General features: G+C 43.6%; 1 long non-coding RNA gene and 1 other non-coding gene across 2 annotated transcripts; one reads left to right on the top strand and one right to left on the bottom strand.

The window, feature by feature from the left end:
• Positions 1 to 830: 830 nt before the first annotated feature.
• LOC128812960 (uncharacterized) lies at positions 831 to 10,074 on the bottom strand. Its single transcript, XR_008438884.1, has 4 exons — positions 9,579 to 10,074; positions 5,113 to 5,204; positions 4,812 to 5,020; positions 831 to 3,039 (listed from the first exon to the last, which is right to left on the bottom strand). It is a non-coding gene; the product is annotated as an uncharacterized LOC128812960 (long non-coding RNA).
• A 1,110-nt stretch (positions 10,075 to 11,184) lies between these two features.
• Positions 11,185 to 11,258, top strand: TRNAT-AGU (transfer RNA threonine (anticodon AGU)). Its single transcript has one exon. It is a non-coding gene; the product is annotated as a tRNA-Thr (tRNA).
• The last annotated feature ends 2,466 nt before the right edge of the window (positions 11,259 to 13,724 follow it).

Raw genomic sequence — 13,724 nt, 5'->3', positions numbered from 1 at the left:
TTATTCAATCTAATGTAGAATTTCACATTGCAGTTTTTGAGTATCTGGCTGTTACTTTTGCCTCTCCAAATTGTATAACATTTACTATAGCAGCTCTAAACCAATAACCTTTGACAGAATCACAGAATATGCTGAGTTGGAAGGGACATCTCAGGATCATCAAGCCCAATCCGGGCCCTGCACAGTTCATTTCACATAAATTATCACAGCAAATCAGCTAAAAAATTATGTATGATTTATAACCTGCCTCATTTTATGTAGTTACAAAGAAAACTGTTCATGCTACTTCTTGTCCGCAGTTGTCATGTTGTAGAATAATTTAAATGTGAGCCATGAAATAATCCTGAGCTGCCTGGAGGTGGTGGGGAGCAGCTCTGGGGCAGCCCGGAGGCCTGGCAGGAGCTCTGGGTTCAGGTGCTCTGGGAAGGGCAAGAGGCCGGGGGGGCTGGGCCCTCTGCCCGCAGCTGGGGGACTGCTGGCAGCCCAGGCACGAAAAGCTCTCTGACACTTTGTGTGTGGTTAATGCAGCTGGTGTTCGGTAGTTCTGTTCACACAAACGTGCCTGGCAGTCATGAGCAAACTCCCAAATGAGGGAAGAAATTACTTTTCGAAATATCTTTGCCAAAATCTGTAACAGTCTTGGCTAGAACATGTGGCCTGAGAGCTCGATGTGCTGCGTTTCGATGGGCCAGAATCAAGGAAACAAGTGTTTGAAAGACTTGAGAGACTTCATGAGATTTAAACATTATTTTTTTTGAGAGGAAGAAGAGTTTGAAAACAAATATCCAGAAAAATAAAAACACAGTCCTCCATCCATCAGCATTTTTTATTCAACCAGATTCAGTAAATTTGTGCCAGGGTAGTGTCAAGGATGTGAACTTTGCTGTCAAGTGGAACTTTGGAATTTAGGATACGTTCTCCTGTGGTTCCTGCTTTCCTACTCCCCCTCGTGGACTAAACTGTCAGGTTATGCGAACCGTGAGTGCTGTGCAGGCAAATCTGTGCTAAGCAGATTGCAGGCATTGAGATCTGCATACATTAAGCAATCATGACTTCATCTAAGAATTGGTAATGAGTAGTAGTGCATTAATGTCATATTAATTCAGATGAAATAATTTAACAAAGTATCTAAAATGTCGATTTCCTGCTGTGCAGTGCTAGGTTTCTACCATAACCAGAAGCTTTTCCAGGCATACTGAAAAGGCCCAAGAAGCCAAAAAGCACAAAAAGTCCAGACAAGGTTCAGCTTAGCAGCATTATGTTAGCAAGGAGCTGTGGATGGCTAGCTCAAAGAAACCAGGAAATGTAGAAGGAAAAAGTCACATCTTTTAATGATGAGTAAATAAACACGTGGCAACTGTAAGCAGATATTGTAGGTTGGAGATATAAAAATAAGTGTCTCAGTGTATCAGTCACGACATGTACAATTGAATAACTGTCAGATTGACAGTTCCAAACTTTCCTGCTTTGTCTGAACTCAGAACTGGAATTTTTATTTTTGTCTTCAGCAAAATGCTATTCAGCTCTCTTCTGTGTAAGTAAACTGAAACCAACCCAGAACTCTAACCCAGAAAATAAGAAGATCATCCATTAATTTTTTTTAAAGTATAATAGATCCTTGAATGTTCTTTTTGCTGAAAAGGCTATAATGTGCCACTTGTCTGAAGTGTCTAACTTCTGTTTAAGAAATTTTACCTCTCCAATTTTTCTCTAAGGAAGTTTTCTTTAACACTTATTGAGCAATACTTATTTTTCAGAATCTACCTAAAAGTATTCCCCTGAGTGTTGGGAACTTCCTGACGGCAATATATAAGGCAAGATTATGTGAAATATATTAAGTGTAATTTCTTCCCCTGCAGGAACAGCTGAAGCAGTTAGAATTCAGGAGAGTATGGTGGATTTGGATCATGGGGGACTAGGCTAGCCCTGACAATTTTCACTCTGGCATTCTCTTTTTTTCCCTTTGAAAGAGTAGATACCAAATGCTGGCTGTCCTGAGAAAGCATTTGAAGTTGTTCTTGACAACAAACAGTATCTCTGAACTGACAGTGCACATATCTTCTGGAAAACAAAGATTAATAGTGCATGCAGCAGACAAAGACTGGGTAAGTCTAGAAGGGCACTTTTGACTGCAAGACTTTTTTGACTCGATAGAACAAGAACACACAGGAGCTTTGATCTTTTTTTTTCTTTGATCTTAGAGACATTCCCAATCATCCTGGTGTCAGTACATTGACACACACTGAGAAAATAAGTGAAAAAGTGAAAAATAAATTTACTTTCAAGTTTTGTCTGTTATCAAGGGCTGCCAAATTAGCAGGATAGCTCCTTCCAGTGAACGTCCTTGTGAGGGAGCAGCTCTAGATCTGACACTTGATGTCAAAAAGGGTAGTTACAGTCAGATACAAGATTTTATTTTCATATTGAAGACAAATGAAAGAACATATCAAGAAGGGAGTTTATGTTGCTTACTTTCTGACTGATTCTAAAATCTCTTTGTACTTACACAAACAAAAATCTGATTGTAGAAATTAGGTTACTCATGGAAAAGGTTCCAGTCCCAAGCTGACTGGAAAGGACCCTCAGCATTTACTCGGGTTCCTCAGGGTAAAACCTGGGGCCCTGACCCTCTCCCCTTCCCGAAGGGCGCGTCCCCCGGCTGCGTGTGGCCCGGCTGCCGCTGCCCAGCCCCTCTGCTTTCTGCCTCTGGCTCAGGCTTTTCTGCTACCCTCTGACCCAGCGGCGTGTCCAGCCGAGCCCCGCGGCTCCTGCCGAGGCTGTGGAGTTTTCTGCCCAGTTTGGTTGCTCACGTGGCTGTGCCCCTGTGCCGCTGCAGCCGCCGTCGGCGCAGCCCTGCCCAGCCGGGAGCCAGCAGCGCCCCTGCTGGCTGTGCCCGGAACGGCACCGGGGCAGGTGCTGAAAGAGCCTCGGCTGGGTTCTCTGCTTTGGTGCGCTGTCCTGCCAAGCTTCTGCTTTGTTTGCCTTCTTATACATAAACACAGCACCAACAAACTGTTACTCCTTTTCCCATGGCTTTGCCTGAAAGCACAGGCGTTTCAAGGTTATAACAATTTAGGGGGAAGGGGGTCATATTTTCCATTCCAAGGGAGGTTCCTGCCTTCCTTGGCAGACACCCATCTTTCAAACCAAGACACTGTGGAGGAGTGTTGCACGTGGATACAAGCACAGGAGCCTGCACTTATGAAGAAAATGATGTTGCAACAACTGGTACAGAAATGGCAGGCCTTGAGAGCCTGAGTTTTAATTATGTGAATGATAATGGAAAGCCATATAATTTATGAAGAAAAACTTGCTGGGATTTAGGTATGGGCATGGATGTGAGAGTCTAAGTTAACCTCTTTTCAAGTAATTTTTGGTTAAAACTGTGAGGGGAAGGAGGTAAATAGAAATCTGTGTGTGATAGGGGAAGATATCTATCTTAGTTGATATTAAAAAGAAAGAATAGGGCACTACAATCTTGTCAATCTCACTCCAGTGCCTGGTAATGTCATGGAAAAAAATTACTGGGAAGTATTGAAAAATACCTGGGGGACAAGACAGTCATCAGTCACAGTCAGCATGGCTCCATGAGAGGAAAGTCCTGATTATCAAACCTGATTTCCTTCTATGACAGAGTAACCCATCTGGTTGATCTAGGAAAGCCACTAGATGTAATAATTTTGGATTTCAGTAAAGTTTTGATACTGTCTCTGCCAGGATCCTTCTGGACAAAATGTCCAGGCCACAGCTGGATAAACACATTGTGGGACGGGTGAGCAGCTGGCTCACGGCTCGGGCACAGAGGGTGACAGTGGCTGGGTGACATCAGACTGGGGGCCTGTCACCACTGGGGTTCTGCAGGGCTCCATCCTCAGCCCTGTGCTCAACATCTCCATTCAGGAATTGGACCCAGGACTCAAAGGAGCCCTCAGGATTTGCTGATAACACTGAATTAGGAGGAGCTGTTGCCTCCTTTGAGGGCAGAGAGGCCCTGCAGAGAGACCCAGACAAACGGGAGAGAAGGGCAATGCCCAGGCAGGTGAAGTTTGGCTCAGGCAAGGGCTGGGCTCTGCCCCTGGGACGGGGCAGCCCTGGCTCTGTGCTGCACTGGGCAGTGAGAGGCTGGAGAGCAGCTGCAGGAAGGGACCTGGGGCTGCTGCTCCGTGGCCAGCTGGAGCTGAGCCAGCAGTGCCCTGGCAGCCAGGAGGGACATCCCTGTCCTGGGCCATCAGGCCCAGCACTGCCAGGCCAGGGAGGGGATTGCTCTGCTCTGCTCTGGGCTGGGGCGGCCTCGCCCTCAGTGCTGGGGGCACTTTGGGCCATCACAGCATGACAAGGACATGAAGCCATTGGAGAGGGCCCAAAGGAGGCCGTGAGGATGGGGAAGGGGCTGGAGGGGAAGCCCTCAATGAGGAGCAGCCCAGGGCACTTGGTGTGCTCAGCCTGGAGAAGAGGAGACGCAGGCGAGACCCCACTGAGCTCTTCAACATCTTCCCAAGGGGCAGCACAGGGGCAAGCACCAACCTCTGCTCTGTGCCCAGGGACAGGACCCGAGGAGGCAGCGTGAAGCTGAATCAGGAGAGGTTTTGGTTGGTTGTTAGGAAAAAGTTATTTCCCCAGAAGGTGGCCAGGCACCCAAACAGGTTCCCCAGGGTAGAGGTCACAGCTCCAAGCCTGTTCCAGTTTTGTCTTTGCTCCTCTATGCTCCTACTTTTCCCCATCCTTGCACTTTCATTTATGCTACCCGTACTCTGCTAGCAGACTGTTTACTGCCAGCTTCCTTCATCCACATGAACAACCATAAATCTCACCTTGTTCTCATCTAAAATTTGTAGAGAATCTCTTAAAACTTTTCTGTTTTGCCTTGAATGGCTATGGCTCTTGAATGCAAAAGTAATATTTTTGTTATTTTAAATGCATAGTGGAATAGTTTGATAGATTATGGCTCCTTTCAGGACAAAGGACTTGTCTAAATCTGCTTCTGAGTTACACAGGGCTGGAAGTGTCATTGTCTTGTGTTCTGAAAGATATATATAAATATACGTCACTTATATAGAGAACAACATTGAATTAGCCAAAGTGCAGGGATTTGTTTGTCAGTGAGATTTATACCTTCAGAGAAGTTCTCTTTCTCTGTTATGCAGCCTTTCCATTAAGCCTGTCTTCTCAATTAAAGAAGAAATGCATCCTGATCCAGTGTCAATCTGTGGACATAATAATTAAAATAACTGCAGCATATATTAATGTTTAAGTAAGTAACATAGTGCCTCCAGTGGTACTATTTCTGGATTTTTTTCTATCACTAAATAGTACAAATGCTATGCTGTCTATTGCAATTTTGTATATTTTTTTAAATTGCTGAGCAGAAAGTAAAATACATTGAGTAAAGATCTGTGAAACAATTTTCCCATGAAAAATGCTGCAAGTTCATAAATTTCATGTGGTCCTGTGCTTTATGTATTTCTGTTTAGGAGCAGAGATTGTGTTGGTTGTAGGAATTATCCCCATGGAGAAAAAAGATTAGTAATATATTTAGTCATATTTTTAGTTGTTAGAATGTTAATGAATCAAATTCCTCAGATGAAATATATATAAGTGACAGTTTATGCACTTCATAAAAACAAACAGCCAAAATGTTGCTAAAATGCTTCTCATATCTAGTGACTTTCAATATAAATATTACTTTAGATATCTGGAAATATTTTAATAAAACTGTGTGATGGGGGGGGGGGGAAATTTTGTCAGCCCATTTAATGGAAACCTGCCACTTTTAGGAAACTTTATTGAATAGCTTTGATGTCTAACACAACTTTGTGCAGAACAGATTTTGTGGTAGAGGCTTACCCAGCAACCTAACCACTGAAAACCCCAAAAAACCTTCTGATGCCAACAGTTCACACTCATTAAAAAAATATTCATAGTGGTTTTATATTTATTCTAATGTTAGAAATAATTAAATGTATTGTAATGATGAAATGAAATTGACTGCTTGCACTGAAAGTTACATACATGACATTTTTGCTCTTAGTTTCTATCTGAAATATAAATTATCCCTTTTTCAACCAAGCTGTGCAATAATTTTTGCTGTAGCCCTTAAGAATCTAGTTTTAATTAGTGGGTGTGAGAAGGTGAAACAATTGTCAGAATTAAATGTTGAAAAACACTTGTATATATCCTTTTAAATGCATCTTGCAGAAGGTACAACTGCAAAATTTCTATTTATTGCTTTGTTATTGATAAATAAGAAAACAAACATTCTTTTTTAGCACAATAAAATATAATTAGGGTAAGTGGGCTTGATTTTAATCCTAGTTTTGGTGCTGCTAATTGCTCGATCTCAGGTAATTCTGAACATGAGCATTTCTTGCTTTTTTCATATACAAATGGGTAAGATAATAATAACCCATCTCAGAAGATCTGTTTAAGGTTGATTAAATTAACATTTTAAGATTTTAACAGGATGTCCTTGTCTAATTCTAAGTTTATTACTAATGAAAAAATAGAAAAATTTACTTTGAAGACTTCAATCAGCTTTTACGAAAGCAAAGTACTAAGGATTTCTTTCCTAATCTGCTTATAGGTTATAGGAAATCTGCCAAAAAACTCCCTCAGACCTTTAAGAATTTTTCTTTTCCCTTTAGTGGACAGTGGAACATGAAGACATTGTAATTTCATGTAATATTTCCTGTGACAGGAAGTATGTCTCTGGTTGAGACAAAGAAAATACCACAGATGTGTTTGATGCAATGCATCCAACAGTAATAGCACATATCCAAGGTAAAACATGACTTACGACTTTTACATCTTGTTAATGCAGCTCTTGATTTAAAAAAAACAATCTTATTAAAAAAATTAATTAATTCCATTCAGTTTGAAGATTCTTACTTGAGAAAGGCAAAGAGAGTGATCTGTAAAGACATTAAACCTAGCATTCTTCATAGCATTCTTCAGCATACACTTACAAAAAGGAGATAATGGCCAAAGTTAGACCAACAATGATTATTTTTTGACCAATAATTTTCCTTTGAAGGTAATTTTTCTACTGAGACCTCAGTTCTGTGAGGCTTCCACTCAGGTCAGTGAGTTTGACATTCCTTAAGAATTGGTTTCAGAATATATAAGCAGCCTTTACATTTACAAATGTAAAGTTAGCTCCAGTGAATCAGAGCCTGATGATAATTCATTTAGATTTAAAAATAAAACATGAAACAAATGGATTGTAACAATTAGAATTCTGTTAGGTGACACTACCAGGAGATCTTTTACCTGTGTCATTTTTCCTCATATGCTTTTGAAGAAAGACATTCCCAGTGCCAGAAGCCTTGCTCAGTATGATCTCCTGAGCCTTCACTCAATAAGCTCACTTTGAAGTCAGCAACAGGAAAACCTTTATGTCAATTTAGGGCATTGTTACCATTTTAAGAAGGAAGGATGCAACAAGAGATGTCAAATCAATTGTTAAAAATATTGATGGCATTAAATAAACTCAACCAATTTAGCTTTGCATTCTTAAAGCAATAATCACAGAGAGTCTGCCACTAGACACTGTAATAAAATTGTCTTTGAGGAATTAGGAATTACTTTGGATGGGAAATTCAATCTGAAACACCACAAGGTTTCTTTTAAATTGCAGTGACTACAGCACTGTTTCCTGTAAGAGATGCTCATAAGCTTTTCCCCCTCTGTAGATTTCAGGAAGCACTAGAGTTCTGGAACATCCAGGTTTCTTTTCTGACTGCTTTGATTTTTTAATCAAGAATTTTTTAATCTTTTCCCTCTGAATATTTGAGTTGAAATTTATGCATAGAGATAGATGGATGCTTATTTTTAAATGAAAAATGGGTGCGCTTTTTTTTGTTTTTTGTAATGTATTAAAATGCAGGTGGGTTGTATCTGCAGGACAATTTCTTGTTAAACTGCTTTTAACAGAGAAACTACCTGGTCATTTGTTCTTTAATAACTTGGGTTCAGTCCTACAAAATGACCTTTCAATAAGGCTTTAAGCCTGTGCTGGCTGTGAGATTGTAAGCAGCTCCAGAGAGTTCACAGAACTGCTGGTGTGATTAAAATTCAGAATATGCTTCTGCTTTGCTGGATGGAGACAGGGATCTCAAAGTTGCAGGATGCCCTTTGAGAGATTTGTAATGGTTACAAAAGCTCACCCTTCCTGTGCTCTTCATGTCAGGGGGCAGCAGTGCAATGTCAGATTGCTGCTTTGCTGCTGGTAGTCATTACTTGTGCACAGCAACCTGGGACAAAAGCTTAAAAAGATGGGATATAAAGACAGGAGAATTTTAATGTCATGAACCTGTTTCCTTGAACCAAGCATTTGAGGCTTCTGTCAGTTCCTCTCTTTTTGGCCAAAAAAGAGAGGTATGTCAGTACTAGTGGGTGATGTATCTCAACACCTATCTGTAGGACATCTCAGATACACCAAGAGTGACCACTCTAATCATGTAAGTAATTAATTCATCATTTGCAGGAAAACATGTTTAATTATGACACATTTATGTCCTTCTAAGTAAGTAAATTGAAGTTGATTGTTTGGGTTCTGTCTTAATGAGGCAACTTGAACATTTACTTAATTGATATATCCATCAAGAAGTATAATAGGAAGAACATAATGGAGAAAAAGCACAGCAGCATGTTAGAAGATTAACTCAGCACTCACAGATATTGTCCTAATATTAATTAGTTAAAAAAAAACCTCCTTCAGTAAATACTGTACTGATCTGTAATAATTAGGAAAATGTGTATGTATTTGTTAGTACCCACAGCCCAGAGCACACGTGGCAGTAATAACACACCTGAAAGATTTCATGGATACCCTCAGCTGCTTTGAAGGAGCACAGGAACTACCGTATTTGTAGCAGATGGTACTCATGATTTTATAGCAAGACAATGCAGCACCTGTAACTAGATGTCTCTTTGATGCTTGGATGAATAAAGAGAAATAATCAGATTGCCCAGTTTACCCGTGTCTGCGTGGAAGTAGTGGGGAGCTGTTTCTTACTGCCCTAGTTTCATTGCTGGATCACAGACAACTCTTGGTCCCTCCACAACATGAAATAAGCAAACCACTGCTGCTCTGCACAGCTCTTCTCCTCACTGCCAGGGGCTCACGTGAATTTCTACATTGTGATGTAGCTGGCTGTTTTCTTTTGCAACTTCAGATCTGAATGCTGTAATGAAGATGACTCCCGTACTGCTGCCACCAGATTAATCTGGGGTCACACCCTAATGGTGCCAGCTGAGTTGGGCAACTCAAGTAACCAAACAGCAGTCCTATGGGGAAAAACGTACCTGTGGCTTGGGGACATAGGTTTGTGAGCAGTGAACCTGAAAGCATGCTTTGCAACTGAACTCTCCTTTGTTTTTATTCATAGTTGAACTAACAATTCTGCAACTGCCTGTATTTTAATTTTTGAACAAGACATCTCCTTAATTTCCTAAATCAGTAACATTCTTATGTATTTTTTTTTCGTTTACTTGTGTGTTGGAGATTAGGATTTTTCCTTTTTTTTATCCCTCAGGGAATATTCTCCCATTTGTTGCCTAAGAGATGGCAATGATGATACCTGGGAGACAGAAGATGTGGCTGGGAGGAGGAGGAGGCGTGCAGCTGACTGCAGTCTCTTGGCTGGGCCAAGAGAAGCTTTCCCTTGGGAAGTGCAGAGATGCTCGAGATTTTGGCTGGGGCTCAGGGGCTGGGCTCAGCTCCTCCCTCTCTCAGGTCCCAGTGCACAGGGGTGGTTTTGGTGCCAGCCCTGCTGCCCAGAGGATTCGCTCCCACCGCGGCGTTTTCATCCTGCACTGATTGTACTCACTCCACTTACTCTCGCAAGAGCAGCTGTTGGATCGGGACCTTTTCCAGCACTGACCTCGCTGGGAAGGGGACCCCGACCCCAATCCCTTCGCAAAGGGAGCGTCTCCCGGCCAGCCCTGCTGTTTGTCTGCCGCTGCTTGGGGTTTTTGGCTACATTTTAACGCGACACACGGCAATTTCTGGCACGGCTCCGGAGCCTTTGCTGCCCCTCGTGCTGCCTCTGCCGCTCCGCCGCGCTCCGAGGCCCCGCCGCCGCCATTCCGCCCCCCTGAGGCACCGCCGGCCCCTGCGGCTGTGCCGAGGAAGCCCCTTGGCCGCCCCTCCGCCGGCCCGCCCGCCACAGCGCCCCCTGCAGCCGCGGGGGAGCCACGGCCCCGGCCGGGAGCCGCAGCGCCCCTGGCGGCGGTGGCCGGAAGCGCACGGGGGCGGCGCTGCAGCCCGGGCAGGCTGGGCCGCGCCTGCGGCCTTGTGTGGGTGCGGTGCGCGTGCCTTGTTTTGTGTGCGGGAAGCTCCGGCACGCTCCTGCGAAAATTAAACAACCTTAATAAAGAACAATAGGCGACAAGGACCACAGGGCAAAGGTTGTTACAGCCGGTGCATCTCAGCCCTCAGCCAAGAGCACCCTGTTATCTTCGGGGATACCCCTTAAATACCTTTTCCCTTCCATCAGCCTGTTGCATATTCGTATTACTCATGCACAGTAAACTTTTCCCCAAACTAGTTTACATGTTCTAAGAATTGTTTAGCCTGGCTCCTCCTTGTGTCTGCCTTTTTAGAGCATGCGGATTCTTTGGTTGTGGTTTCAGTCCTTTTTTATCACCTCCAGTTTGGGCCTTGGTGCACAGTGCCTTCAGAGGGTGAGTGCTGATGGTTGGCAGATGTGTGCAGGTGTCCTTATCCTGTGTTCATTGGGTGTTCTCCCGTCCCAGCAGGCATTTTAACACAAGCACACTTCTATCAGCTATTGCACTACTATGTCTAAGCTTAATTAACTACAGAAATAAAAACTATATCTTTATTATAAAGTTACTATAAAGCCACACATATAGAATCCATTTTAATGTTTGCTAAAAGCCAATATTATAATATGTATCTACAACACCACGAACCGTGGCCAGCCGAGGCACTGCAGGATGAGGCAGGGCTGGAGCTCTGGAGGCAGTTTCACGTATAAATGTCTGAAAAGCCGACATTTATGCATTTTCCTCCGCTCCCTACGCGTGTGGCGCCAAAGCCGTGGCGGACGCGTGTGCGGTTCGCAGTCCCGCACGGGGCCGGGCCGGGGCGGGCGGGCCGGAGGAGGCCCGGCCCGCACTGTCAGCTCTATTAATGCTGCACTAAGGTGCCGATCAACGCGCGGCGCCGTGGCTTAGTTGGTTAAAGCGCCTGTCTAGTAAACAGGAGATCCTGGGTTCGAATCCCAGCGGTGCCTGCGCCCGAGGGGTGGTTTTTTTGTCCCCGCGCTGTTTTACCGGCCCGGATGGGGCGGAGGCTCCGCTGCGGTGAGGGGGAAACGGCCCCGTGGGTGTGAGGTGTGTGTGAATACAACAAACACAAAGGGCTCTGTGTGTGTGAATACAACAAAAACAGAGCGGGGTGTGTGTGTAAATACAACAAACACAAAGGGGTCTGTGTGTGTGAATACAACAAACACAAAGGGGTCTGTGTGAATACAAAAAACACAGCGCGGTGTGTGTGTGAATACAACAAAAACAGAGCGGGGGGTGTGTGTGTAAATACAACAAACACAAAGGGGTCTGTGTGTGTGAATACAACAAACAGAGCGGGGTGTGTGTGTGTGAATACAACAAACAGAGCGTGTGTGTGTGTGAATACAACAAACAGAGCAGGGTGTGTGTGTGTAAATACAACAAACAGAGCGGGGTGTCTGTAAATACAACAAACGGGGGGGGGTGTGTGTGTCTAAATACAACAAACAGCCCGGTGGGTGTGTGGTTGGTGTGTGTGTAAATACAACAAACAGAGCGGGGGGTGTGTGTGTGTAAATACAACAAACACAGCAGGGTCTGTGTGTGTGAATACAACAAACAGAGTGGGGGGGGGGGGTGTGTGTCTAAATACAACAAACAGCCCGGTGGGTGTGTGGTTGGTGTGTGTGCAAATACAACAAACAGAGCGGGGGGGTGTGTGAATACAACTGCCCACTTGATGTATGTAAATACAACAAACAGCCTGCTGTGTGTGTGTAAATACAACAGCCCTGTGTGTATGTGTGTGTGTAAATATAACAGCCCGGTGTGTGTGTGTAAATGCAACAAACAGCCTGTTGTGTGTGTGGTTGGTGTGTGTGTAAATAAAACAAACAGCTGTGTGTGTGTGTAAATACAACAAACAGCCTGCTGTGTGTGTGGTTGGTGTGTGTGTAAATAAAACAAACAGCCATGTATGTGTGTGCGTGTGTGTGTGTAAATACAGCAAACAGCTGTGTGTGTGTGTGTGTAAATACAGCAAACAGCCCGCTCTGTGTGTGTGTAAATACAGCAAACAGCCCGCTGTGTGTGTGTGTAAACACAACAGCCTGGTGTGTGTGTGTGTAAATTCAACACCCGTGGGTGTGTGGTGGGTGTGTGTGTGAACACAGACACGCAGAAGCAGCCGGCAGCTGGACATTCAGGCTGTCTCCTGTTTCCTTTATGAGGAAGCTGTTTTCCAGGAGTGTTTATTCACACAGAGTCAGGAAAATGCCTCTCACAATTTTTCCTTCTAATTGCCACATCTTCAGTAGCCCCTAGGGTAAACAAAGCTGTTATTGCCTGTTTTCTTGCCCTTATAGCTGGAGTGCCTGGTGACTCAGTGGTTGCTGCTGAGGCTTTTTGTTGTCCATCAGCACTGAGACCTGCATTTCGCCTCTTACCTGCTACTGTCACATTAAGTCTGGCTTTTCCAAGTGAGAGTTGCAATAAGCACTCTGTGCTACCACGTCATTAGTGACACAGCAGAGGGACAAAGGGGTGTTCCTAGAATTCTTGAAAAATCAAAAGCCAAACCTTGCTCTGTTAGGCTTGGGAATTAGGTTCAGCAAAAATATTCCAAATTTGTGTTACTCTAAAAAAAGGCAGAATCCATCCCTAAACCTAAAGATAAAAGGCTTAAAATCCATTAGTACAAGTTCCAGCCTAGCAACCATATCCTTCAGGTGGTTTTTTTGCACTCACACAGCAGTGATGGGAGTAAATGGATTGGCAGCCACATTTGGGGGTTAGAGCTTTTAGGACTCAGATCAGCACCCAAATCACAGTTGTCGGTAGCCTCAAATGTAATGTATAAGGCTTAATGTCTAGGTTTAACATTTTGGTTATAATGTTTACCTGCAGGAATCTTTCTTTGAGTAGCACTTACAGTAAAAATGTAGGCTAGATAGTATTTGATATGTCATAAATATAAGTAAACCATAATTGCAAACTGTGATATATTTTTAAAAAATTAGAAGTAGCTTCAGACTAAGCTCCCATAGATTGATATTATCCAAAAGAAAGCAAGAACTAGACAACTGGAAAGTGCAAATTAAGGATGGTTTGGGAAAAGAAGCTGCAGTGAATGCAGCCAATGAAACAGACTTGTTCTCAGCTCTTGCACAGGAGAGAGATTACTTGGGCTTCCTTTGCTTTGAATATTTCTACCTGCTGTTACTCTGCTCGCTTCCAGCTAGGTTCCAATCTTTGGCTTGTAGATGAGAACCACCAATATGAAGAGTTCTAGGCATTTGTATAAAAATGGTTAATGCTCTTTTGAATGCATCAGCAGGAATGGCATGATGAGCCAGCCAAGATGGCACTGGAAGGGGCTTGTCACTTCCTGCTTTAACATGGGCACCCTAAAAAAAGCCTGAAAACTCAAACTTGACTCCTTTGAGGGAAAACTCAACAAATTAGAGAAA

This window comes from Vidua macroura, chromosome 11 (assembly GCF_024509145.1).
Source record: "Vidua macroura isolate BioBank_ID:100142 chromosome 11, ASM2450914v1, whole genome shotgun sequence".
NCBI classification, from domain to species: Eukaryota; Metazoa; Chordata; class Aves; order Passeriformes; family Viduidae; genus Vidua; species Vidua macroura.
The sequence above is the reverse complement of the archived record's forward strand: the minus strand, read 5'-3'. Positions and strand labels throughout refer to the sequence as shown.